Below are 5,830 nucleotides of genomic sequence, written 5' to 3'. Positions count from 1 at the left end.
TGAGATCCGAAGAAGAGGTTGGGAAGTTCTTACCAACCCCATTCAACAAGTCGGAATCTTAATGGTTCAAGAGTTCTATGCCAATGCATGGATCACCAAGAACCATGATCAAAGTGTGAACCCGGACCCAAAGAATTGGCTCACTATGGTTCGGGGGAAATACTTGGATTTTAGTCCGGAAAGTGTAAGGTTGGCATTCAATTTGCCCATGATGCAAGGAGATGAACATCCTTACACTAGAAGGGTCAACTTTGATCAAAGGTTCGACCAAGTCCTCACAGTCATATGTGAAGAGGGCGCCCAATGGAAGAGAGATTCAAGAGGGAAGCCGGTTCAATTGAGAAGGCATGACCTCAAACCCGTGGCTAGGGGATGGTTGGAGTTCATTCAACGCTCAATCATTCCCACTAGCAACCGGTCTGAAGTTACTATAGACCGGGCTATCATGATTCATAGCATCATGATTAGAGAAGAAATAGAAGTTCATGAGGTTATAGCTCAAGAGCTTTATAAGGTGGCGGACAAGTCCTCTACCTTGGCAAGGTTAGCCTTTCCTCATCTCATTTGTCACCTCTGTTATTCAGTTGGAGTTGACATAGAGGGAGACATCCCTATTGATGAGGACAAGCCCATCACTAAGAAGAGGATGGAGCACACAAGAGATCCCACTCATCATGAGATTCCTGAGATACCTCAAGGGATGCACTTTCCTCCACAAAACTATTGGGAGCAACTAAACACCTCCCTAGGAGAATTGAGTTCCAACATGGGACAACTAAGGGTGGAGCACCAAGAACACTCTATCATCCTCCATGAAATTAGAGAAGACCAAAGAATCATGAGAGAGGAGCAACAAAGACAAGGAAGAGATATTGAGGAGCTCAAACACTCCATAGGATCTTCAAGAGGAAGAAAGAGCCGCCATCACTAAGGTGGACCCGTTCTTTAATCTCCTTGTTCTTTATTTTCTGTTTTTCGAATTGATGAGCGGATAATTTATACGCTTTTTGGCATTGTTTTTAGGTAGTTTTTAGTAAGTTCAAGCTACTTTTAGGGATGTTTTCATTAGTTTTTATGTTAAATTCACATTTCTGGACTTTACTATGAGTTTGTATATTTTTCTGTGATTTCAGGTAAATTCTGGCTGAAATTGAGGGACTTGAGCAAAACTCTGAAAAAAAGGCTGACAAAAGGACTGCTGATGCTGTTGGAATCTGACCTCCCTGCACTCGAAATGGATTTTCTGGAGCTACAGAACTCCAATTGGCGCGCTCTTAACGGTGTTGGAAAGTAGACATCCAGAGCTTTCCAGCAATATATAATAGTCCATACTTTATTCAGAAATTGACGACGTAACTTGGCGTTGAACGCCAAGTACATGCTGCTGTCTGGAGTTAAACGCCAGAAAAACGTCATGATCCGGAGTTGAACGCCCAAAACACGTCATAACTCGGAGTTCAACTCCAAGAGAAGCCTCAACTCGTGAATTGATCAAGCTCAGCCTAAACATACACCAAGTGGGCCCCGGAAGTGGATTTATGCATCAATTACTTACTCATGTAAACCCTAGGAGCTAGTTTATTATAAATAGAACATTTAACTATTGTATTAGATGTCTTTTGACCACGTTTCATCTTTGGTCTCAGTTTGCATTATTCTTCATCTTAGGAGGCCATTGATCACGTTTTAGGGGGCTGGCCATTCGGCCATGCCTGAACCCTTTACTTATGTATTTTCAACAGTGGAGTTTCTGCACACCATAGATTAGGGTGTGGAGCTCTGCTGTACCTCAAGTTTCAATACAATTACTATTACTTTTCATTCAATTCTCTCTTATTCTTATTCCAAGATATACGTTACACTTAACTTGATGAATGTGATGATTCGTGACACTCATCATCATTCTCACTTATGAACGCGCCTGACTGACAACCACTTCCGTTCTACCTTAGGCCGGACGCATATCTCTTAGATTCCCCAACAGAATCTTCGTGGTATAAGCTAGATAGATGGCGGCATTCATGAGGATCCGGAAAGTCTAACCTTGTCTGTGGTATTCCGAGTAGGATCCTGGGAATTCGGAAAGTCTAACCTTGTCTGTGGTATTCCGAGTAGGATTCCGGTATTGAATGACTGTGACGAGCTTCAAACTCCTGAAGGCTGGGCGTTAGTGACAAACGCAAAAGAATCAATGGATTCTATTCCAACCTGATTGAGAACCGACAGATGATTAGCCGTGCTGTGACAGAGCATAGGAACGTTTTCACTGAGAGGACGGGATGTAGCCATCAACCAAGGGTGATGCCTCCAGACGATTAGTCGTGCAGTGACAGCGCATAGGATCATTTTCCCGAGAGGATTGAAAGTAGCCACCGCTGATGGTGAAGCCCTACATACAGCTTGCCATGGAAAGGAGTAGGAAGGATTGGATGACTATAATAGGAAAGTAGAGATTCAAGAGGAGCTCAGCATCTCCACACACTTATCTGAAATTCCCACTATTGATTTACATAATTATTTCTATCCCTTTTATTTTCTTTTTATTATTAATTATTCGAAACCCATAAACCTATTTTAATCTGCCTAACTGAGATTTACAAGGTGACCATAGCTTGCTTCATACCAACAATCTCTGTGGGATCGACCCTTACTCGCGTAAGGTTTATTACTTGGACGACCCAGTACACTTGCTGGTTAGTTGAACGGAGTTGTGTCCACTCGTGCCAATTTCAAATTCCATAAAAGTACAACTTAAAAAATAGTGATCACAATTTCGTCCACCAAGTTTTTGGCGCCGTTGCCGGGGATTGTTCGAGTATGGACAACTGACGGTTCATCTTGTTGCTCAGATTAGGTAATTTTCTTTTCAAAAATCTTTTTCAAAATTTTTCTTTTCTTTTTCGTTTTTTTTCCAACTTTGTTTTCGAAAAAAAATCAATAAAAATCCAAAAAAATTAGAAAATCATAAAAATCAAAAAAATATTTTGTGTTTCTTGTTTGAGTCTTGTGTTAATTTTTAAGTTTGGTGTCAATTGCACGCTTTTAAAATTTTTCTTGCATTTTTTCGAAAATCTCATGCATTCATAGTGTTCTTCGTGATCTTCAAGTTGTTCTTGACAAGTCTTCTTGTTTGATCTTGATGATTTCTTGTTTTGTGTTGTTTGTTGTTTTTCATGTGCACTTTTGCATTCATATTTTCCATGCATTAAAGATTTCTAAGTTTGGTGTCTTGCATGTTTTCTTTGCATCAAAAATTTTTCAAAATTATGTTCTTGATGTTCATCATGATCTTCAAAGTGTTCTTGGTGTTCATCTTGACATTCATAGCATTCTTGCATGCATTCATTATTTTGATCTAAAAATTTCATGCATTGAGTATTTTTGTTGTTTTTCTCTCTCATAATTAAAAATTCAAAAATCAAAAAAATATCTTTTCCTTATTTTCCTCCAAATTTTCGAAATTTTGGGTTGACTTGGTCAAAAAATTTTAAAAATTAGTTGTTTCTTACAAGTCAAGTCAAAATTTCAATTTTGAAAAATCTTATCTTTTCAAAATCTTTTTCAAAAAATTTATATCTTTTCATTTTTTTCTATTTTTCGAAAATTCCAAAAATCTTTTTCAAAATATTTTCAAAAATCTTTTTCTTATCTTTACATCTAATTTTCGAAAATTAGCTAACAATTAATGTGATTGGTTCAAAAATTTGAAGTTTGCTACTTTCTTGTTAAGAAAAGTTCAATCTTTAAGTTCTAGAATCTTATCTTGTAATTTCTTGTTAGTTAAGTATTTTTAAAAATTAAATCTTTTTCAAAATATCCTTTTCTTAAAAATCTTATTTTTTTATTTATTTTATTTTATTTTTTTATCTTATCTTTTTCAAAAATTTTATCTTTTTCAAAATTTGATTTCAAAATATCTTATCTAACCACCTATCTTCTTATCTTTTCAAAATTTGATTTCAAATCTTTTTCAATCAACTAACTAACTTTTTGTTTGTTTCTTATCTTTTTCAAAACCACCTAACCACTTCTCCCTCTCTAATTTTCGAAAATACTTCTCCCTTTTTCAAAAATTCTTTTTAATTGTTTTAAATTTTAATTTTACTCTTATTTTGTCTTTGATTGTCGAAAATCACTAACCTTTTTCAAAACTATTTTCGAAATTTCCCCTCTTTTCTTCTTCTATTTAATTATTTAATTACTAACACTTCTCTTCACCTCTCTTCATCTAAAAATCCGAACTTATTATATCCCTTGTGTTTGGATTCTTCTCCCATTTCTTCTTCTACTAACATAAGGGAATCTCTATACTGTGACATAGAGGATTCCTCTTTCTTTTCTTGTTTTCTTCTCTTTCATATGAGCAGGAACAGGGAAAAAAGGCACTCTTGTTGAAATTGATCCAGAACCTGAAAGGACTCTGAAGAGAAAACTAAGAGAAGCTAAATTACAACAATCCAGAAATAACCTTTCAGAAATTTTCGAACAAGAGAAGGAGATGGCAGCCGAAAATAATAATAATAATGCAAGGAGAATGCTTGGTGACTTCACAAAGCCAACGTCCAAGTTTGATGGAAGAAGCATCTCCATTCCTGCCATTGGAGCCAATAACTTTGAGCTTAAGCCTCAACTAGTTGCTTTAATGCAACAAAACTACAAGTTTTATGGACTTCCATCTGAAGATCCTTATCAGTTTTTAACTGAGTTCTTGCAGATCTGTGAGACTGTAAAGACGAATGGAGTTTATCCTGAAGTCTACAGACTCATGCTTTTCCCTTTTGCTGTAAGAGACAGAGCTAGAATATGGTTGGATTCACAACCTAAGGATAGCCTGGACTCCTGGGATAAGCTGGTCACTGCCTTCTTAGATAAATTCTTTCCTCCTCAAAAGCTGAGCAAGCTGAGAGTGGATGTTCAAACCTTCAAACAAAAAGATGGTGAATCCCTCTATGAAGCTTGGGAAAGATACAAGCAGTTGACTAAAAGATGTCCATCTGACATGTTTTCAGAATGGACCCTATTAGATATATTCTATTATGATCTCTTTGAATTTTCAAAAATGTCATTGGACCATTCTGCAGGTGGATCTATTCACCTGAAGAAAACGCCTGAAGAGGCTCAAGAACTCATTGACATGGTTGCAAACAACCAATTTATGTACACCTCTGAGAGGAATTCTGTGAATAATGGGATACCTCAGAAGAAGGGAGTTCTTGAAATAGATGCTCTGAATGCCATATTGGCTCAGAACAAAGTGTTGACTCAACAGGTCAACATGATCTCTCAAAATCTGAATGGATTGCAACATGCATCCAACAGTACTAGAGAGGCAGCTTCTGAAGAAGCTTATGATCCTGAGAACCCTGCCATGGCAGAGGTTAATTACATGGGTGAACCATATGGAAACACCTATAACCCATCATGGAGAAATCACCCAAATTTCTCCTGGAAGGATCAACAAAAGCCTCAACAAGGTTTCAACAATGGTGGACGCAATAGGCTGAGCAATAGCAAGCCATATCCATCATCTTCTCAGCAACAGACAGAGAATTCTGAACAAAATACTTCTAATTTAGCCAATATAGTCTCTGATCTGTCAAAGGCCACTTTCAGTTTCATGAATGAAACAAGATCCTCCATTAGAAATTTGGAGGCACAAGTGGGCCAGCTGAGTAAGAAAGTCATTGAAACTCCTCCTAGTATTCTCCCAAGTAATACAGAAGAGAATCCAAAAGGAGAGTGCAAGGCCATTGATTTAGTCAATATGGCCGAATGCACAAGGGAGGAAGAGGACGAAAATCCTAGTGAGGAAGACCTCCTGGGACGTCCC

General features: G+C 37.4%; 1 non-coding gene across 1 annotated transcript; it reads right to left on the bottom strand.

Moving 5' to 3' along the window:
* Positions 1 to 4,897: 4,897 nt before the first annotated feature.
* Positions 4,898 to 5,001, bottom strand: LOC112762885 (small nucleolar RNA R71). Its single transcript, XR_003182780.1, has one exon. It is a non-coding gene; the product is annotated as a small nucleolar RNA R71 (small nucleolar RNA).
* Between the last annotated feature and the right edge of the window lie 829 nt (positions 5,002 to 5,830).

Source organism: Arachis hypogaea, chromosome 2 (assembly GCF_003086295.3).
Source record: "Arachis hypogaea cultivar Tifrunner chromosome 2, arahy.Tifrunner.gnm2.J5K5, whole genome shotgun sequence".
Lineage (NCBI taxonomy): Eukaryota > Viridiplantae > Streptophyta > Magnoliopsida > Fabales > Fabaceae > Arachis > Arachis hypogaea.
This window is presented reverse-complemented; position numbering and strand designations above follow the sequence as displayed.